This window comes from Oncorhynchus tshawytscha, linkage group LG14 (genome assembly GCF_018296145.1).
Source record: "Oncorhynchus tshawytscha isolate Ot180627B linkage group LG14, Otsh_v2.0, whole genome shotgun sequence".
NCBI classification, from domain to species: Eukaryota; Metazoa; Chordata; class Actinopteri; order Salmoniformes; family Salmonidae; genus Oncorhynchus; species Oncorhynchus tshawytscha.
Window position 1 is genome coordinate 6,460,658 of NC_056442.1, and position 22,644 is coordinate 6,483,301.

General features: G+C 47.1%; 1 protein-coding gene across 3 annotated transcripts in view; it reads left to right on the forward strand.

The window, feature by feature from the left end:
- The first annotated feature begins 203 nt into the window (after positions 1 to 203).
- LOC112267707 (cysteine/serine-rich nuclear protein 3-like) overlaps positions 204 to 22,644 on the forward strand; it is a 40,067-nt gene continuing 17,626 nt past the window's right edge. For 2 of the 3 annotated variants that reach the window (XM_042296964.1, XM_042296967.1), the window contains exons 1-2: positions 204 to 454; positions 1,426 to 1,475. The gene's annotated coding sequence lies outside the window, so the exon portion shown is untranslated. The remainder of the gene's footprint in view (positions 455 to 1,425; positions 1,476 to 22,644) is intronic. The other variant, XM_042296965.1, reaches the window with a different exon arrangement.

Below are 22,644 nucleotides of genomic sequence, written 5' to 3' on the forward strand. Positions count from 1 at the left end.
GGAGTTGGCAAAAATATTGTTTTATGTTTTCAAAGATAAGGTTACAATGTTGCAAAAACACGTATAATTATTTGCTAGAGTAGCGGACACTTTGGTAGTCTACGTATAATTTAATTCACCTGGGAATGATTGGCTAACATTAGTCACGTTGCCTGTAGGGCTCGTGTCAACTCCTTTCTCTCCACCATTGTCAGCGCGCGCAGCCGAAGAATCCTCCACGCGTCCGTCGTGCTGCAAAACCTACTAATTCATTTACGACATAAATCAATTACAGCACCATGTCACTCTGTTATGCGTTTGTGTGAATGGTGCGCAAATATCGTTTCAGCTGCATTGATAATTAGCCTTTCATTTAACATTTGTCATTTAGCCTACTCATTCGTTTATTTTAGCCAATACGGGACGTCATCTTATACAGTTGCCCGTTTTTCGTGATGGTTTGACAACATGATTGGTAAGTCACTGTTTTTGATACCTCTGTATTGGTCTTTCCCGCTAGCCTTTTCAAATCCTATATTGCACTGTATACCGCGATACCCTGCGCGCATTATACTGTGCTTTTTCACTGTCTGAACCTTAATTAAACAAGCTGAGTGAGTGCATGATTTGAGAGATGTTACACTAACAATGCACATATTATGCAAATATAAAGTGTTATGGAATAGAATTGTACATTTTGTTGTAGGATACGTGGTTTGTGATAGAGGCCTCATAGCCTTCAGGTTTTCTTGCTTTGTCACAGGCATAACTACATTACGTTTTCACTCAATAGGTTTCACCACTGTGTTTTATTATTAGAACGATTTGACATTGGTTTTATATAAGCTGTAGTTTATATGCTAGTACCCCCAAAAAATGTATAATGAATGGCATCATAGTTTAACCTTTTCTGTTGAACTTATTCTCGTTGTAACAGATTGATTAAACTGTATTTGCATGTCTTGTCATAAAACAATCTATGCTTTTGCAAACACACACACACACACACACACACACACACACACACACACACACACACACACACACACACACACACACACACACACACACACACACACACACACACACACACTTACACTTCAGTGCTGCAGAGAGGAGGCTACAGCCCCAGTCAGTCTGTTGAGAAAGGGCATCTGTGTGTGTAGTGCCCCACTCCTGAGTCCCCTGGGAACCAATTATTCATCACCAGAAGAGAAGGGGGAGAAAGAGCGGGAGGAGGGGGTGGTGGAGGGGGTGGGGGGCAGCAACACCTGCTTTCCACTTCCCCGAGCCAAACTCTCACTATAAGCTTTGTCTCACTGCCTGAGTAGTTTCTATGAGAACCCAATCCACGCTATCAGTGAATTGCTTCTCGCTATATTTCGGCCAATGTCAAATAAGAATACATGAGCTCATCAGTCCTCACCTGTGCGCATTTCCTTACAGGCCAGCAACTTCTCATGCCAACAACCTAACTTGATCTCTCAGCATCTAAGGTAGGTTGGCTTTAACTTGTCCAAGCATTGTTATTTCAGTTTGTATAGACTGATTTTAAACATAAATTCCGTATAAGGTCTGTCCAACTAGCAGCCCTGTTAGATGACTGTGGCGTTTCCTAAAAGGTTCCTGATGGGAGAAGCCATCATGTAGTGAGTGGGGCAGCTAAGTGCCCGTGCAGGCTGAATGATACTTGATATATCTGGGTAGAGCCTCTCTTTGTCCACCACCCCATGGTTATTATCTCTGCAGGAGATAGCAGGGGAGAGAAAATAGAGCTGGAGAAGTATGGGGTGTTATTACACAATACAATGCCAAGACAGACACATACACACAAAGACAAAAACAGGCATTTGTTTATGCATCTCCAGACTGCATGTGTTGGCCAGCTTTGAGGGAGTGCTTGTCCGGTACACACACACAAAGACACACACACACACACACACACTCTGTAAAGGTCACCCTGATTCTCTGGCTGTCAACATCTGTCTATCAAATCCATCATCAAGCAATTCCCAATGCGTAAACTATATTACTAGAGGTCATGCCATGTTTTCATCAGGCTTTGACTGTATATTATTAAGGTGAAGGATAAATTGTTACAATTTCATAGCGAGGGGGAGAGACAGAGAGCGAGAGAGAGAGAGGTTGCATCATTGTCTGTTAAAAATAGTATCCTAGTTACACTTCCAATGAATGCTTCATAATGCATAGTAATAATATGATAGTCTATACTGTAGTTTACATGTAGAATTGTATTACTATTCTATATTTTAATGCATCATTCTGTATTGTCATTGATACAGCTCCATAACTATTGTGTGTAGGAGGGATGCACGATATATCGGTGAGAATATCGCAATCGGACGATATTAGCCAAAAATGCCAACATCTGTAGTTTAACGGCAATGTCGAAAACCAATGTCAAAGCTGAAGTGCATACCTACATAACATAGGTAGGTGACGTAAGGACATCACGAACAACACAGCGCTGCATGTGCAACACAGCATTCCTAACCTGGCCCACAATGTCTGCTGTGTGGATCTATTTTCAAGTTTCAGAGGAAGATAACAGAAAGGCCATCTGCAACATTTGTGCCGCTGTTATTTCCAGAGGGGAGAAAGTGAAATCGTTCAATACCACAAACCTAATTACTCATTTGAAAGTGCATCACCCCCAGACGTTCAGCGACCACTACCTAGAAGGCCAGCATCCCGTAGTTGCCTCTTCACTGTTGACGTTGAGACGGGTGTTTTTCCGGGTACTATTTACTGAAGCTGCCAGTTGAGGACTTGTGAGGCGTCTGTTTCTCAAACAAGACACTCTAATGTACTCTTCCTCTTGAACATTTTTGTATTTCCTCAATTAAAGATGAGGTGATGTGTTGTAAATTTGCTCTCATTTTACTAGTCAAGTCAGTTCAGCACATTTGAAAAGTTTAAGTTGTGCCATTTATAGCAGTTTACGACCGCCTTGAGACAGTCATTTTTCCCAAGCAGTTAAACCTAAAATGATTAACTGCATTTTAATTTGAACCAATATTTCTTTCAAAGCATTTAAGTTTCTCCATACGGTCAAGATGGGATGGTAAGAAGAACCACCAGCAACTTAACCATCTTTGTAATGCGGGGCAGCTAAAATATTTGTGTCATGAATACCGGTTGTGTCGATAAAATGCATTCATGGATGTGTCATTTTTCTAATTTACACACACAAGTTATTAACAATCTGTTCCTAACTGAACAAATTAACATATGACACTTTGTTTCAACTATTTAACTACTAGAATGCTTAAAAGTCTGCTAAAATGTTAAATATCGGTTCTCGGTATCGGTATCTGTTTCTTTGGCAAGGAAAATATTGGATATCTGTATCGGACAAAAATGTCATATCGGTGCATCCCTAATTGTGTACAGCCACACTGTATACGGTATCTATAGTCCTCTCCTCTCCTGGCTAGCATACATAACAGTTCTTTGTGAGATGTGGTATACTTCCCTGTCCAACTCATGCTTCAGCATAGTGCTCTCCCCTCGCCTCCACCCCCCTCTCCTCACTCCCCCTCCTCTTCATGGTTGGTTACCATGGCAGCTGATTGGAATGTTCACTCAGTCTCCAGCAGCATATTGCTGTTCACCCCCTAGGAGAGGACAAGCCGCTTACAGAAGGTAACATCTAGGTATTAACCAGGGTGCTGAGGTCCGCTGAACGTGTGATTCATTCATTTCACATGTTCATTACTTGTAAGAGATGGTCATTATTTGGGATTATTTAGTATTATAGAAAATATATATATTATGACCTAGCAAACCATTGTAAATGTATTGTATTCTTTGTATTTGCCTGGGTTTTTAGTGGATTCATTTTCATCAGTATTTTATTTGCAGGTTTAGTAAACTTATTCTCCAATCATAGCCAACCATGCTCACACCTCTTTAAGGCTTCTGTCTGGGGACTTTCCATGAAATAAACTTGCAAACAGAATGCAGACAGGAGATACATAGCACCGCTCACCTTCCACTTTCATCTAGATAATTACTTTGCATCTCCTTGCTCCACGTTTGATTGGAGAGAGAGGATATGAGAGAGAGAAAGAGCAACGGAGAGAGCAAGAAATAGATATGGATAAAGAGGGAGCGAAAGAGAGAGAGAGAGATATAGAGGGGGATGTTGAGAGAGAGAAACAGACAGAGAGAAACACAGAAAGAGAGAGAGGAATGTTAGAGAACATATATATATATATAGAGAGAAACAGACAGAGATAGAAACAGACAGAGAGAACATATATATATATATATATATATATGTATATATATATATGAGAGAGAGAGAGAGAGAAACAGACAGAGAGAAACTGAGAGAGAGGTGGATGTTGATTGAGAGAGAAACAGAGAGAGAACATATATATAGAGAGAAACAGATATAGAGAGAGAAACAAATATAGAGAGAGAAACAGATATATAGAGAGAAACAGATATAGAGAGAGAAACAGATATATAGAGAGAAACAGATATATAGAGAGAAACAGATATAGAGAGAGAATCAGATAGAGGGAGAGAGAAACAGAGAGAGAGAGAAACAAATATATAGAGAGAAACAGATATATAGAGAGAAACAGATATATAGAGAGAAACAGATATAGAGAGAGAAACAGATATATAGAGAGAAACAGATATATAGAGAGAAACAGATATAGAGAGAGAATCAGATAGAGGGAGAGAGAAACAGAGAGAGAGAGAAACAAATATATAGAGAGAAACAGATATATAGAGAGAAACAGATATATAGAGAGAAACAGATATATAGAGAGAAACAGATATATAGAGAGAAACAGATATAAAGAGAGAAACAGATATAGAGAGAGAATCAGATAGAGGGAGAGAGAGACAGAGAAACAGAGAGAGAGAAACATATATATATATAGAGAGAGAGAGACAGAGAGAGAGAAACATATATATATATAGAGAGAAACAGAGAGAGAGAAACATATATATATATAGAGAGAGACAGAGAAACAGAGAGAGAAACATATATATGAGAGAGAGAAACAGAGAAAGAAACAGAAAGAGAGGGAAAGGGAGAGAGAAGTTGAAACGGGAAAGAGAGAGAGAAATAGACAGAAAGCGGGAGTGTGGGTGAGAAAGAGAGAGGAGAGAAAGAGAGAGCAGTGGCTGGGAGAGAAATCAGTGGCCGATTTTAAATGCAGCACAATTAGTTTCACCAGTCACTAGGAGAAGAGAGGGAGAGGAGAGCCACAAAAAAGGGCTCACTAACTCGCTCTAAGGACACATACAGTAGTAATTGGACGTCTCCACTATCTCCTCTTATCGTGCTTCCAACAGCTAGGCCATATTTTGTGCAGTGGTGAAGGCTACTGTTTATTCAGTCAGTGGGAAATAAATACATGTTATACCACTCATTAGAGTGCATTTGCTTAACATTTTATAGAGACTGAATTGATTTCCAGTGACGTGTTAGCTCATGAGACAAGTGTCCGTAGATCAACTTTGCAAATAGCTCATGAATGAAGTGTGAACGACCACATTGCGTAAGTGGACAGGTGGGGGCTCTCAGAGTGAATTGTGCACAAAAGAGAAAGGCAGCCATTGTTACTCCCGGTCCTAGTGAAAAGCCAACTGTCCCGGTTGATTATATTATCGAATAGATATTTAAAAAACACCCTGAGGATTGAGTATAAAAAACGTCTGACATGTTTCTGTGGACATAATTTGGAATTTTTGTCTGCGTTGTCGTGACCGCTCTTTCTGGTGGATTCCTGGGCATAACGCACCAAACTAACGGAGGTATTTGGATATAAAAAATATCTTTATGGAAAAAAAGGAACATTTGCTGTCTAACTGGGAGTCTCGTGAGTGAAAACATCCGAAGATCATCAAAGGTAAACGATTCATTTGATTGCTTTTTGATTTTCGTGACCAAGTTACCTGATGCTAAGTGTACTTATTGTTTTGTCGAGCGATCGATAAACTTACACAAACGCTTGTATTGCTTTCGCTGTAAAGCATAATTTCAAAATCTGAGACGACAGGTGGATTAACAAAAGGCTAAGCTCTGTTTTGCAATATTGCACTTGTGATTTCATGAATATGAATATTTTCTAGTAATATTATTTGACTGTGGCGCTATGCTACTCAGCGTTGCTGATGACAATTATCCCGGATCCGGTATGGGTGGTTCAGAGAGGTTAAAAAAAAAGTTTTTTTTAATACCTTTATTTAACTAGGCAAGTCAGTTAAGAACACATTCTTATTTTCAATGACGGCCTAGGAACGGTGGGTTAACTGCCTTGTTCAGGGGCAGAACGACAGATTTTCACCTTGTCAGCTCGGGGGATCCAATCTTGCAGCCTTACAGTTAACTAGTCCAACGCAATAACGACCTGCCTCTCTCTCGGTGCACTCCACAAGGAGACTGCCTGTTACGCGAATGTAGTAAGCCAAGGTAAGTTGCTAGCTAGCATTAAACTTATCTTATAAAAAACAATCCATTGTAATCACTAGTTAACTACACGTGGTTGACGATATTACTAGATATTATCTAGCGGGTCCTGCGTTGCATATAATCTGACTGAGCATACAAGCATACAAGTATCTAAGTATCTGACTGAGTGGTGGTAGGCAGAAGCAGGCACGTAAACATTAATTCAAACAGCACTTTCGTGGGTTTTGCCAGCAGCTCTTCGTTGTGCGTCAAGCATTGCGCTGTTTATGACTTCAAGCCTATCAACTCCCGAGATGAGGCTGGTGTAACCGAAGTGAAATGGCTAGCTAGTTAGCACACGCTAATAGCGTTTCAAACGTCACTCGCTCTGAGCCTTCTAGTAGTTGTTCCCCTTGCTCTGCATGGGTAACGCTGCTTCGATGGTGGCTGTTGTCGTTGAGTTGCTGGTTCGAGCCCAGGGAGGAGCGAGGAAAGGGACGGAAGCTATACTGTTACACTGTCAATACTAAAGTGCCTATAAGAACATCCAATAGTCAAAGGTTAATGAAATACAAATGGTATAGAGGGAAATAGTCCTATAACTACAACCTAAAACGTCTTACCTGGGAATATTGAAGACTCATGTTAAAAGGAACCACCAGGTTTCATATGTTCTCATGTTCTGAGCAAGGAACTGAAACGTTAGCTTTCTTACATGGCACATATTGCACTTTTACTTTCTTCTCCAACACTTTGTTTTTGCATTATTTAAACCAAATTGAACATGTTTCATTATTTACTTGAGGCTAAATTGATTTTATTGATGTATTATATTAAGTTAAAATAAGTGTTTATTCAGTATTGTTGTAATTGTCATTATTACAACTAAATAAATAAAAATTGTCCGATTAATCGGTATCGGCTTTCAAGGTCCCCCAATAATCGGTATCGGCGTTGAAAAATCATAATCGGTCGACCTCTAATACACACACACACACACACACACACAGAATAGTCCTAGAGGTACTGATGTTGTAACACCTTTCTGTCACCTTCCATCTTAAAGCAGATGTTTCTCTTGTTATTTTCACCCATGGCAACATTACAAGACCATAGTGACTCGGAAGAGCTCTCTGATTTAAGGGAGATACAGCTCTCTGAATAAGGGAGATACAGCTCTCTGAATAAGGGAGATACAGCTCTATGAATAAGGGAGATACAGCTCTATGAATAAGGGAGATACAGCTCTATGAATAAGGGAGATACAGCTCTATGAATAAGGGAGATACAGCTCTATGAATAAGGGAGATACAGCTCTATGAATAAGGGAGATACAGCTCTCTGAATAAAGGAGATACAGCTCTCTGAATAAGGGAGATACAGCTCTCTGAATAAAGGAGATACAGCTCTCTGATTAAGGGAGATACAGCTCTCTGAATAAGGGAGATACAGCTCTCTGAATAAAGGAGATACAGCTCTCTGAATAAAGGAGATACAGCTCTCTGAATAAAGGAGATACAGCTCTCTGAATAAAGGAGATACAGCTCTCTGAATAAAGGAGATACAGCTCTCTGATTAAGGGAGATACAGCTCTCTGATTAAGGGAGATACAGCTCTCTGAATAAGGGAGATACAGCTCTCTGAATAAAGGAGATACAGCTCTCTGAATAAAGGAGATACAGCTCTCTGATTAAGGGAGATACAGCTCTCTGAATAAAGGAGATACAGCTCTCTGATTAAGGGAGATACAGCTCTCTGAATAAGGGAGATACAGCTCTCTGAATAAGGGAGATACAGCTCTCTGATTAAGGGAGATACAGCTCTCTGATTAAGGGAGATACTGCTCTCTGAATAAGGGAGATACAGCTCTCTGATTAAGGGAGATACAGCTCTCTGATTAAGGTGTAACGGCGTTCGTCTGTTGAAGGAGAGTCGGACCAAAATGCAGCGTGGTGGTTACTCATGTCTTTTAATGAAGAATAGCGATACATGAAATAACTATATATAAACAAAACAACAAACGGAACGCGAAAACCTATTACAGCCTATCTGGTGAAACTACACAGAGACAGGAACAATCACCCACAAAATACACAGTGAAACCCCGGCTACCTAAATATGGTTCCCAATCAGAGACAACGAGAATCACCTGACTCTGATTGAGAACCGCCTCAGGCAGCCAAACCTATGCTTGACACACTCCTAATCAGCCACAATCCCAATGCCTACAAAAACCCCAATACGACAACACAATAAACCCATGTCACACCCTGGCCTGAACAAATAATTAAAGAAAACATAAAATACTAAGACCAAGGCGTGACAGAACCCCCCCCAAGGTGCGGACTCCCGGACGCACCTCAAAACCATAGGGAGGGTCCGGGTGGGCGTCTGTCCATGGTGGCGGCTCCGGCTCGGGACGTGGACCCCACTCCATAAATGTCATAGTTCCTCCCCTTCGCGTCCTGGGATAATCCACCCTCGCCGCCGACCATGGCCTAATAGTCCTCACCCAGAACCCCACTGGACTGAGGGGCAGCTCGTGACTGAGGGGCAGCTCGGGACTGAGGGGCAGCTCGGGACTGAGGGGAAGCTCGGGACTGAGGGGAAGCTCGGGACTGAGGGGAAGCTCGGGACTGAGGGGAAGCTCGGGACTGAGGGGAAGCCCGGGACTGAGGGGAAGCCCGGTACTGGGAGGAAGCCCAGTACTGAGATGAAGCTCAGGCAGGTAGTTGGCTCCGGCAGATCCTGGCTGGCTGGCGGATCTGGAAGAGTCTGGTCGACTGGCAGATCTGGAAGATCATGGCTGACTGGCAGATCTGGAAGAATCTGGTTGACTGGCAGATCTGGAAGAATCTGGTTGACTGGCAGATCTGGAAGATCATGGCTGACTGGCGGATCTAGCTGCTCTGGCTGCTCCATGCAGACTGGCAGCTCTGGCTGCTCCATGCAGACTGGCAGCTCTATGCAGACTGACATCTCTGGCTGCTCCATGCAAACTGGCAGCTCTGGCTGCTCCATGCAGACTGGCAGCTCTGGCTGCTCCATGCAGACTGGCAGCTCTATGCAGACTGACAGCTCTGGCTGCTCCATGCAAACTGGCAGCTCTGGCTGCTCCATGCAGACTGGCAGCTCTGGCTGCTCCATGCAGGCTGACAGCTCTGGCTGCTCCATGCAGGCTGACAGCTCTGGCTGCTCCATGCAGGCTGACAGCTCTGGCTGCGCTGAACAGGCAGGAGGCTCCGGCAGCGCAGGAGAGGAGACAGGCTCTGGCTGCGCTAAACAGGCGGGAGACTCCAACAGTGCAGGAGAGGAGGAAGGCTCTGGAAGCGCTGAACAGGCGGGAGGCTCCGGCAGCGCTGTAGAGGATGAAGGCTCTGGAAGCGCTGAACAGGCGGGAGACTCCGACAGCGCAGGAGAGGAGGAAAACGCTGGCTGCGCTGAACAGGCGGGAGGCTCCGACAGCGCTAGAGAGAAGGATGGCTCTGGCTGTGCTGAACAGGCGAGGCGCACTGAAGGCCTGATGCGTGGTGCTGGAACTGGTGGTACTGGATCGAGGACACGCACAGGAAGCCTGGTGCGGGGAACTGCCACCGTAGGACTGGTGTGTGGAGGTGGCTCTAGATAGACCGGACCGTGCAGGCGCACTGGAGCTCTTGAGCACCGAGCCTGCCCAACTTTACCTGGCTCGATGCCCACTCTAGCCTGGCCAATACGAAGAGCTGGTATGTACCGTACCGGGCTATGCACCCGCACTGGAGACACCGTGCGCTCACTAGCATAACACGGTGCCTGCCCGGTCTCTTTAGCCCCCCGGTAAGCACAGGGAGTTTGCGCAGGTCTCCTACCTGGCATCGCCATACTCCATGTAAGCCCCCCCCCAATAAATTTTTGGGGCCGACTCTCAGGCTTCCATCCGCGTCGCCGTGCTGCCTCTTCATACCAGTGCCTCTCCGCTTTAGCCGCCTCCAGTTCTTCTTTGGGGCGTCGATATTCACCAGGCTGTGCCCAGGGTCCTTTTCCGTCCAATATCTCCTCCCAAGTCCAGAAGTCCTTTGATCGCTGCTCCTCACGATTAACAGGGAGAGTTGGCTCAGGTCTGACTCCTGACTCTGCCACTCTCTCCCTGAGCCCCCCCCCCAATAAATATCTGGGGCTGCTTTTCGGGCTTCCTTGCCAACCGTGTTCCCTCGTATCGTCGGCTCTTATCTCCGGCTGCTTCTGCTCTCCTAAGTGCCTCCACCTGTTCCCATGGGAGGCGATCTCTTCCGGCCAGTATCTCCTCCCAAGTGTAACAACCTTTGCCATCCAACACGTCTTCCCATGTCCATTCCTCCTTTCGCTTTTCCTGCTGTCGCTGCCTGTTACCACGCCGCTCGGTCCGTGTGTGGTGGGTGATTCTGTAACGGCGTTCGTCTGTTGAAGGAGAGTCGGACCAAAATGCAGCGTGGTGGTTACTCATGTCTTTTAATGAAGAATAGCGATACATGAAATAACTATATATAAACAAAACAACAAACGGAACGCGAAAACCTATTACAGCCTATCTGGTGAAACTACACAGAGACAGGAACAATCACCCACAAAATACACAGTGAAACCCCGGCTACCTAAATATGGTTCCCAATCAAAGACAACGAGAATCACCTGACTCTGATTGAGAACCGCCTCAGGCAGCCAAACCTATGCTTGACACACTCCTAATCAGCCACAATCCCAATGCCTACAAAAACCCCAATACGACAACACAATAAACCCATGTCACACCCTGGCCTGAACAAATAATTAAAGAAAACACAAAATACTAAGACCAAGGCGTGACATAAGGGAGATACAGCTCTCTGATTAAGGGAGATACAGCTCTCTGATTAAGGGAGATACAGCTCTCTGAATAAGGGAGATACAGCTCTCTGATTAAGGGAGATACAGCTCTCTGATTAAGGGAGATACAGCTCTCTGAATAAGGGAGATACAGCTCTCTGAATAAGGGAGATACAGCTCTCTGAATAAGGGAGATACTGCTCTCTGATTAAGGGAGATACAGCTCTCTGATTAAGGGAGATACAGCTCTCTGATTAAGGGAGATACAGCTCTCTGTCTGGTATTGCTCATGACTCATGTCTATTTGGAATATAATGGCAGAACATATGAATGGCATGGAGTCATCGTTTCGTGATTTGTTCGATGGCGCCTAGTCTAATTTGAGATTTTTCTCTTAGTCTTTGTCTGTCCACTTCTTTCTCACTCTCTCTACAAATTCTGTCAATCCAGCATCATTTTAAACTCAAACTGAAAGAAAGAGCACATTTCTGTGGGTGGATGGATAGGAAGAGGAGACATTGTTGATTGCTTGCTTCTGTGCGTGTGTGTGTGTGTGCGTGCGTGTGCGTGTGTGTGCGTGTGCGTGTGTGTGTGTGTGCGTGCGTGTGCGTGTCTGTGGCAATAGGCTTCTTCAGCGCCAGATGACATTAGGGTCCGTACTTTTAGAAATCCCATTTAACTGACTCTCTCTGTGACGTCATTCTTGAATCTAGAGAGGGCTTCCTTTCTCAACCTCCCTGCCTGGAGGCTGAATGGAGGCTAGCTAGCTAGCCTAGCGCTAATTCAACCAGTCTCACTGCAGTGAGTGAGTCAGGGCTCCTCTCTGCTGTGTGACACACACACCATCAACCCAATGAATCCAAGCATGAATGGAGGAGGAGGAGTAGAGAGGAAAGGGGAAGTAGAGAGAGAGGAAGAGGGGAGATGCAGGAGGGTATTTTAGGACAGTGAGTTAAATTGAGTTGACAGTTGGCCCGTATTCATAATCGAGACTGAGTGTCTGTGGACAGGGTCAGGACTGGCATCGGTGCTTCCCACTAAGCTTTGTCACTCATCTCCATGCTATTTGTGGCAACCTGAGCCTGTAAAGTGACACAGTGTTGTTGTGTCTGTCTGTTATACAGGGGGCAGTGCAGGGTTTGGGATTATAAAAGGGAGATTTAGTATTGCAGATCTGTCTCCTTGCCCTTTTTGCTATTTTGTCAATTGTCTGAGTACACCCCCCCCTCTCTCTCCCATCTCTCTCTCTCTCCTCTTCTTCTTTCATTCTATCCTCTCTCTTTCCCTTCTCTCTCCCATCTCTCTCTCTCTCTCCCATCTCTCTCTCTCCCATCTCTCTCTCTCTTCTTCTTTCATTCTTCTTCTTTCATTCTATCCTCTCTCTCCCATCTCTCTCTCTCTCTCCCATCTCTCTCTCATCTCTCTCTCTCCCATCTCTCTCTCTCCTCTTCTTCTTTCATTCTATCCTCTCTCATCTCCCATCTCTCTCCCATCTCTCTTCCCATCTCTCTCTCCCATCTCTCTCTCATCTCTCTCTCCTCACATCTCTCTCTCCCATCTCTCTCTCTCCCTCTCTCACATCTCTCTCTCCCATCTCTCTCTCCCATCTCTCTCTCTCTCTCCCATCTCTCTCTCACATCTCTCTCTCCCATCTCTCTCTCCTCTTCTTCTTTCATTCTATCCTCTCTCCCATCTCTCTCTCTTCCCATCTCTCTCTCTCTCTCCCATCTCTCTCTCACATCTCTCTCTCCCCTTCTTCTTTCATTCTATCCTCTCCCATCCCATCTCTTCCCATCTCTTCCCATCTCTCTCCCATCTCTCTCTCCCATCTCTCTCTCCCATCTCTCTCACATCTCTCTCTCCCATCTCTCTCTCTCCTCTTCTTCTTTCATTCTATCCTCTCTCCCATCTCTCTCTCTTCCCATCTCTCTCTCTCTCCCATCTCTCTCTCTCATCTCTCTCTCCCATCTTCTTTCATTCTCCCATCTCTCCCATCTCTCTCCCATCTCTCTCTCTCCCATACATCTCTCTCTCTCTCTCTCCCATCTCTCATCTCTCTCCTCTCTCTCTCTCTCTCCCATCTCTCTCTCTCTCCTCCTCTTCCCATCTCTTTCATTCTATCCTCTCTCTTTCCCTTCTCTCTCTCCCATCTCTCTCTCTCTCCCATCTCTCTCTCTCCCTCTCTCTCTCTCTCTCTCTCTCTCTCTCTCTCTCTCTATCTCTCCTCTCCCTCTCTCTCTCTCTCTTCTTCCCATCCTCTCTCTTTCTCTCTCTCCCATCCCATCTCTCTCTCCCATCTCTCTCTCTCCCATCTCTCCTCTCTCCTCTTCTTCTTTCATTCTATCCCCTCTCTCTCTCTCTCTCCTCTTCTTCTTTCATTCCTCTCTCTTTACGTGATCTCCAGCCAGCACAAGCTAACGAGTCTTTGTGTGGAAAGGGAGAGAGTGCGAGCGAGAGCAAGAGGAACAGAGTGTGAGCGAAAGAGATATACAAATAGAAAGAGAGAGAGAGAAAAAGAGAGAGAGAGAAAAAGAGAGAGAGAGAAAAAGAGAGAGAGAGAAAAAGAGAGAGAGAGCTAGAGAGGAGAGAGAAGCTGGCTGAGAAAGCTGACAGCAAGCAACACCAGAGGGAGAGGGAGAGGTTTGCAAGGCGATACGACACAGGTCAGACAGTGGTAATATACATTATTGAAGTGTGGTGGTAGTAGTTCTAGGCCTTTGGTACTTTTACATTTTTGGGGGGGAAACTCACGAATGGGATCCAGCACAAGGACACTATCTGTAGCATCTGGTGTGGAGGGGGCTTATGCAGCGTTGTGTTCCCAGTGTATATCCTGCTGCAGGGCTTACTGTTCTTCTTGGAGAGAGAGAGAGAGAGAGAGAGAGAGAGAGAATGAGTGGTGGTTAGCGAGAGAGAGAGAGAGAGAGAGAATGAGTGGTGGTTAGGGAGAGAGAGAGAGAGAGAGAGAGAATGAGTGGTGGTTAGCGAGAGAGAGAGAGAGAGAGAGAATGAGTGGTGGTTAGGAGAGAGAGAGAGAGAGAGAGAGAGGTGGTTAGCGAGAGAGAGAGAGAGAGAGAGAGAGGTGGTTAGCGAGAGAGAGAGAGAGAGAGAGAGAGGTGGTTAGCGAGAGAGAGAGAGAATGAGTGGTGGTTAGCGAGAGAGAGAGAGAGAGAGAGAGGTGGTTAGCGAGAGAGAGAGAGAGAATGAGTGGTGGTTAGAGAGAGAGAGAGAGAGGTGGTTAGCGAGAGAGAGAGAGAGAGAATGAGTGGTGGTTAGCGAGAGAGAGAGAGAGAGAGAGAGAGAGAGAGAGGTGGTTAGCGAGAGAGAGAGAGAGAGAGAATGAGTGGTGGTTAGAGAGAGAGAGAGAGGTGGTTAGCGAGAGAGAGAGAGAGAGAATGAGTGGTGGTTAGCGAGAGAGAGAGAGAGAGAGAGAGAGGTGGTTAGCGAGAGAGAGAGAGAGAGAGAGAGAGGTGGTTAGCGAGAGAGGGAGAGAGAGAGAGAGAGAGGTGGTTAGCGAGAGAGAGAGAGAGAGAGAGAGAGAGGTGGTTAGAGAGAGAGAGAGAGAGAGAATGAGTGGTGGTTAGCGAGAGAGAGAGAGAGAGAGGTGGTTAGCGAGAGAGAGAGAGAATGAGTGGTGGTTAGCGAGAGAGAGAGAGAGAGAGAGAGGTGGTTAGCGAGAGAGAGAGAGAGAGAGAGAGAGAGAGAGAGAGGTGGTTAGAGAGAGAGAGAGAGAGAATGAGTGGTGGTTAGCGAGAGAGAGAGAGAGAGAATGAGTGGTGGTTAGCGAGAGAGAGAGAGAGAGAGAGAGGTGGTTAGCGAGAGAGAGAGAGAGAGAGAGAGAGAGAGGTGGTTAGCGAGAGAGAGAGAGAGAGAGAGGTGGTTAGCGAGAGAGAGAGAGAGAGAGAGAGAGAGAGAGAGAGAGAGAGAGGTGGTTAGCGAGAGAGAGAGAGAGAGAGAGAGGTGGTTAGAGAGAGAGAGAGAGAGAGAGAGAGAGAGAGAGGTGGTTAGCGAGAGAGAGAGAGAGAGAGAGGTGGTTAGCGAGAGAGAGAGAATGAGAGAGAGAGAGAGAGAGAGAGAGAGGTGGTTAGCGAGAGAGAGAGAGAGAGAGAGAGAGAGAGAGAGAGAGAGAGGTGGTTAGAGAGAGAGAGAGAGAGAGAGGTGGTTAGCGAGAGAGAGAGAGAGAGAGAGAGAGAGAGGTGGTTAGCGAGAGAGAGAGAGAGAGAGAGGTGGTTAGCGAGAGAGAGAGAGAGAGAGAGAGAGGTGGTTAGAGAGAGAGAGAGAGAGAGAGAGAGGTGGTTAGCGAGAGAGAGAGAGAGAGAGAGAGAGGTGGTTAGCGAGAGAGAGAAGAGAGGTGGTTAGCGAGAGAGAGAGAGAGAGAGTGGTGAGAGAGAGAGAGAGAGAGGTGGTTAGCGAGAGAGAGAGAGAGAGAGAGAGAGGTGGTTAGAGAGAGAGAGAGAGAGAGAGAGAGAGAGGTGGTTAGCGAGAGAGAGAGAGAGAGAGAGGTGGTTAGAGAGAGAGAGAGAGGTGGAGAGAGAGAGAGAGGTGGTTAGTGGTTAGCGAGAGAGAGAGAGAGAGAGAGAGAGAGAGAGAGAGAGGTGGTTGAGAGAGAGAGAGAGAGAGAGAGGTGGTTAGCGAGAGAGAGAGAGAATGAGTGGTGGTTAGCGAGAGAGAGAGAGAGAGAGAGAGAGGTGGTTAGCGAGAGAGAGAGAGAGAATGAGTGGTGGTTAGCGAGAGAGAGAGAGAGAGGTGGTTAGCGAGAGAGAGAGAGAGAGAGAGAGAGAGAGAGGTGGTTAGCGAGAGAGAGAGAGAGAGAGAGGTGGTTAGCGAGAGAGAGAGAGAGAGAGAGAGGTGGTTAGCGAGAGAGAGAGAGAGAGAGAGAGAGAGGTGGTTAGCGAGAGAGAGAGAGAGAGAGAGAGAGAGGTGGTTAGCGAGAGAGAGAGAGAGAGAGAGAGAGAGAGAGAGAGGTGGTTAGCGAGAGAGAGAGAGAGAGAGAGAGAGGTGGTTAGAGAGAGAGAGAGAGGTGGTTAGCGAGAGAGAGAGAGAGAGAGAGAGAGAGAGAGAGAGAGGTGGTTAGCGAGAGAGAGAGAGAGAGAGAGGTGGTTAGCGAGAGAGAGAGAGAGAGAGAGAGAGAGAGAGAGAATGAGTGGTGGTTAGCGAGAGAGAGAGAGAGAGAGAGGTGGTTAGCGAGAGAGAGAGAGAGAGAGAGAGAGAGAGAGGTGGTTAGCGAGAGAGAGAGAGAGAGAGAGAGAGAGGTGGTTAGAGAGAGAGAGAGAGAGAGAGAGAGAGAGGTGGTTAGCGAGAGAGAGAGAGAGAGAGAGAGAGAGAGAGAGAGGTGGTTAGCGAGAGAGAGAGAGAGAGAGAGAGAGAGAGGTGGTTAGCGAGAGAGAGAGAGAGAGAGAGGTGGTTAGCGAGAGAGAGAGAGAGAGAGAGGTGGGTGAGTGAGCGAGAGAGAGAGAGGTGGAGAGAGAGAGAATGAGTGGTGGTTAGCGAGAGAGAGAGAGAGAGAGAGGTGGTTAGCGAGAGAGAGAGAGAGAGAGAGAGGTGGTTAGCGAGAGAGAGAGAGAGAGAGAGGTGGTTAGCGAGAGAGAGAGAGAGAGAGAGAGGTGGTTAGAGAGAGAGAGAGAGAGAGAGGTGGTTAGCGAGAGAGAGAGAGAGAGAGAGGTGGTAGCGAGAGAGAGAGAGAGAGAGAGAGAGAGAGAGAGAGAGGTGGTTAGCGAGAGAGAGAGAGAGAGAGAGGTGGTTAGCGAGAGAGAGAGAGAGAGAGAGAGAGGTGGTTAGCGAGAGAGAGAGAGAGAGAGAGAGAGAGAGAGAGGTGGTTAGCGAGAGAGAGAGAGAGAGAGAGAGAGAGAGAGAGGTGGTTAGCGAGAGAGAGAGAGAGAGAGAGAGAGAGAGAGGTGGTTAGAGAGAGAGAGAGAGAGAGAGAGGTGGTTAGAGAGAGAGAGAGAGAGAGAGAGAGAGAGAGTTGGATAGCGAGAGAGAGAGAGAGAGCGAGAGAGAGGTGGTTAGCGAGAGAGAGAGAGAGAGAGAGAGAGAGAGAGGTGGTTAGAGAGAGAGAGAGAGAGAGAGCGAGAGAGAGAGAGAGAGAGAGAGAGAGGTGGTTAGCGAGAGAGAGAGAGAGAGAGAGAGGTGGTTGAGAGAGAGAGAGAGAGAGAGAGAGAGAGAGAGAGAGAGAGAGAGAGAGAGGTGGTTAGAGAGAGAGAGAGAGAGAGAGAGAGAGGTGGTTAGCGAGAGAGAGAGAGTGGTTAGAGAGAGAGAGAGAGAGAGGTGGTTAGCGAGAGAGAGAGAGAGAGAGAGGTGGTTAGCGAGAGAGAGAGAGAGAGAGAGCGAGAGAGAGAGAGAGAGAGAGAGAGAGGTGGTTAGCGAGAGAGAGAGAGAGAGAGAGAGAGAGAGGTGGTTAGCGAGAGGGAGGGAGGGGCTCCCTACACCTATTCTCTCACTGCCATTGCAGGGTAGTCTGCTCCTGTGTTCTGTTCTGGTGCATGATGTCATCCGGTACCAGTTAACAGAGGGAGAAGCTCCCAGCCTCAGGTCCTGTTTTGTGGCCGTCAGTAAGGAGGCATTTATAATGAGATTGTGATTTGTGTGGACAGTAATCCACAGTTTTAAGTGTTATTGTTTTGCACATAGTATCCACAATGTCTATATATCAGGCGACGACTGTCTGAATTAAACATTTCTCTTAATTAGATACATGTATACGATGACACTGTTGTCATGGCAACCACCATGTGCACGCAGAGTGCAGGGGATTACATGTGTGTGCACGCAGAGTGTAGGGGATTACATGTGTGTGCACGCAGAGTGTAGGGGATTACATGTGTGTGCACGCAGAGTGCAGGGTGTACGGATTCTGAGGATGGGAATGAGAATACATGACTGAAATGAAGTGTAGGAAGTTGGTACATGATGCTTGGATATAGCCACGGAGACCCTTACCCAGTTCCCACCACCACCATCTCCCCATACTGCCACTGTGGGGAGTTGTGTTTGAATTTTAGCTGAGTTTATTCATTCAACATTTTTTACAAAACAAGCACACATGAAACTTGAGAAGCCATACATGCACATGAGTAAAATCATGGAGGATAACACACAATAACATCTGGGACTTATTTCCATAGTGGTCCTCTTGAAACAAGAAGCAGAGTGCAGGTGATTACACGTGTGTGCACGCAGAGTGTAGGGGATTACATGTGTGTGCACGCAGAGTGCAGGTGATTACATGTGTGTGCACGCAGAGTGCAGGGGATTACATGTGTGTGCACGCAGAGTGCAGGTGATTACATGTGTGTGCACGCAGAGTGTAGGGGATTACATGTGTGTGCACGCAGAGTGCAGGTGATTACATGTGTGTGCACGCAGAGTGCAGGGGATTACATGTGTGTGCACGCAGAGTGTAGGATTACATGATTACATGTGTGTGCACGCAGAGTGTAGGGGATTACATGTGTGTGCACGCAGAGTGTAGGGGATTACATGTGTGTGCACGCAGAGTGTAGGGGATTACATGTGTGTGCACGCAGAGTGTAGGGGATTACATGTGTGTGCACGCAGAGTGCAGGGGATTACATGTGTGTGCACGCAGAGTGCAGGGATTACATGTGTGTGCACGCAGAGTGTAGGGGATTACATGTGTGTGCACGCAGAGTGTAGGGGATTACATGTGTGTGCACGCAGAGTGCAGGGGATTACATGTGTGTGCACGCAGAGTGTAGGGGATTACATGTGTGTGCACGCAGAGTGTAGGGGATTACATGTGTGTGCACGCAGAGTGTAGGGGATTACATGTGTGTGCACGCAGAGTGCAGGGGATTACATGTGTGTGCACGCAGAGTGTAGGGGATTACATGTGTGTGCACGCAGAGTGTAGTGGGGATTACATGTGTGTGCACGCAGAGTGTAGGGGATTACATGTGTGTGCACGCAGAGTGTAGGGGATTACATGTGTGTGCACGCAGAGTGTAGGGGATTACATGTGTGTGCACGCAGAGTGCAGGGGATTACATGTGTGTGCACGCAGAGTGTAGGGGATTACATGTGTGTGCACGCAGAGTGCAGGGATTACATGTGTGTGCACGCAGAGTGCAGGGGATTACATGTGTGTGCACGCAGAGTGCAGGGATTACATGTGTGTGCACGCAGAGTGCAGGGGATTACATGTGTGTGCACGCAGAGTGTAGGGGATTACATGTGTGTGCACGCAGAGTGCAGGGGATTACATGTGTGTGCACGCAGAGTGTAGGGGATTACATGTGTGTGCACGCAGAGTGCAGGGGATTACATGTGTGTGCACGCAGAGTGCAGGGATTACATGTGTGTGCACGCAGAGTGCAGGGATTACATGTGTGTGCACGCAGAGTGCAGGGATTACATGTGTGTGCACGCAGAGTGCAGGGATTACATGTGTGTGCACGCAGAGTGCAGGTGATTACATGTGTGTGCACGCAGAGTGCAGGTGATTACATGTGTGTGCACGCAGAGTGCAGGGGATTACATGTGTGTGCACGCAGAGTGCAGGGGATTACATGTGTGTGCACGCAGAGTGCAGGTGATTACATGTGTGTGCACGCAGAGTGCAGGGGATTACATGTGTGTGCACGCAGAGTGCAGGGGATTACATGTGTGTGCACGCAGAGTGCAGGGGATTACATGTGTGTGCACGCAGAGTGCAGGTGATTACATGTGTGTGCACGCAGAGTGCAGGTGATTACATGTGTGTGCACGCAGAGTGCAGGTGATTACATGTGTGTGCACGCAGAGTGCAGGTGATTACATGTGTGTGCACGCAGAGTGCAGGGATTACATGTGTGTGCACGCAGAGTGCAGGGGATGCACGCAGAGTGCAGGGATTACATGTGTGTGCACGCAGAGTGCAGGGGATTACATGTGTGTGCACGCAGAGTGCAGGGATTACATGTGTGTGCACGCAGAGTGCAGGGGATTACATGTGTGTGCACGCAGAGTGCAGGTGATTACATGTGTGTGCACGCAGAGTGCAGGGATTACATGTGTGTGCACGCAGAGTGCAGGGGATTACATGTGTGTGCACGCAGAGTGCAGGGGATTACATGTGTGTGCACGCAGAGTGCAGGTGATTACATGTGTGTGCACGCAGAGTGCAGGTGATTACATGTGTGTGCACGCAGAGTGCAGGTGATTACATGTGTGTGCACGCAGAGTGCAGGTGATTACATGTGTGTGCACGCAGAGTGCAGGTGATTACATGTGTGTGCACGCAGAGTGCAGGTGATTACATGTGTGTGCACGCAGAGTGCAGGGGATTACATGTGTGTGCACGCAGAGTGCAGGTGATTACATGTGTGTGCACGCAGAGTGCAGGGGATTACATGTGTGTGCACGCAGAGTGCAGGTGATTACATGTGTGTGCACGCAGAGTGCAGGTGATTACATGTGTGTGCACGCAGAGTGCAGGTGATTACATGTGTGTGCACGCAGAGTGCAGGGGATTACATGTGTGTGCACGCAGAGTGCAGGTGATTACATGTGTGTGCACGCAGAGTGCAGGGATTACATGTGTGTGCACGCAGAGTGCAGGTGATTACATGTGTGTGCACGCAGAGTGCAGGTGATTACATGTGTGTGCACGCAGAGTGCAGGTGATTACATGTGTGTGCACGCAGAGTGCAGGGGATTACATGTGTGTGCACGCAGAGTGCAGGTGATTACATGTGTGTGCACGCAGAGTGCAGGTGATTACATGTGTGTGTATTCCTTGATGCGTGTTTCCTTTCAGTCAGTCAACTTGGGTACAACACACTGTGGGGAGTCGCACCCTGGCGACAACACAATTGGAACACGAGACTGTCTTACGTTGTGCCATCTCAACTGTTCCGTAGTGGTAGAGAGTGCTCACCCCCTGGATGTTATGTGCTGAAGTTTACATGGTTCTCATACGTTTCCTTAATCACAATCAATTAGTTATTCTTCGAATTGCTTGGCCTGGCTATAGCAATAAGTAAGCTGGCTTACGCGACCGAAACGACGAAGGCTAGGCTTGGATTTGCTACCATGCCACAATTAATTAAAATATACTCATGTTAGTTGTCTTGTATGTCACGGCTCGGTGCGTGCTCAGGCTGCCCTCACTTGAATCTGTTCGTGTACGAGACTAGGGGATGGCTGACACTGTTCCCCTACTAATCCGTGGCACAGGTTCTCTCGACAATCGTGTAGCATTCTTCAGGGGGCTTGGTGTTTCCGATAGTGACTTCCTCTCCCGGGTGCCTGTACGTCGGCTGATGGTTTGGGTCGTTGGTCGGGTAGAATGTCTCCCGGCTCCTGTGCGCACTGTCGCCGGTTACGGGAGGCTACTCGGAAGAGAGAGGGTGACCAGGTTCTGTGGGTATCCCGCCGCCTGTGTGTGCCAGGGTTAAGCACTGCTTGCCTCTCTTCCCAGAAGGGTCCGGTTCCCACCTCAGTGATCCGGTCCGACGTACACTTTCGAGACCAGGTTAGCGAACAAGCGCTGCATAGCGTGCTAGCCAGATTAGCTAACTTGCCGAGGCAAGCTAGCTACTACTAGCTATTCCTGCCTCCCCACGGTGGAGTTGCTGGGGTAGCTCTCTTGTTTAGTATACATAGTGCTAAGTCGCTTGGTTATTGTAAACAAAGCATGCCACGGTCAAAGAGGCTAGCTAGTCGAGTTTAGGCTAAAAGAGCCTCCTGGCTAATGTCAGCTAGCATGCATAACTTCCGGTGAATGAAGCTTACTAGTGTTCCCCAAAGCGCTATGGCAACCCTACTCTTATTTTAAATTCCTGGAGTTGGCGGGAGTAGAGAGCGGGTCTTGCATGCTCCTCCAATGGGGAGCGGTGCAGCCCCCGAGCAGCTGCACCTCTCCACTAAAAACATTTCTGTGACGACAGTGCCCCACATTTTGATACAGCAAACGGGGTACTACAGGGTACTACATCAGCCATTGCCGGAGCCCTCTGTGCCCATAAGACATTCGCATTGCCAGCTCTTTGGGGATTCTGTATATGCACTGCTGATGTAAAAAGGGCTTTATAAATACATTTGATTTGATTTGATTTCAAGGCCGTTTAGTTTATTATGATCAATAGTGATCCATTCTGACTGCTACATTTGTCGTCACACAGGGGTCACGTGCTGACACAGACCAATCACGGTCAGGCAGGATACGTGGAAGCTCCCAGTTGACTATCTCAGGCAGGATGAAAACGACTACATCAACCTTGATCTTTTGCTAGTTACGGCCACTTTCACCATGATCCTTAGCAATTTCTTTGTGCCATTCAGACCCATTTAGCAATATGGCATGCTTCAAATTCAAATACTTCCGGCTTCATGCGCCATTTGGTAGTTTTCATAGTAATGCATGCATGACGTCAGCACTATCACTATCTACTGGTTTTCATGGTTAT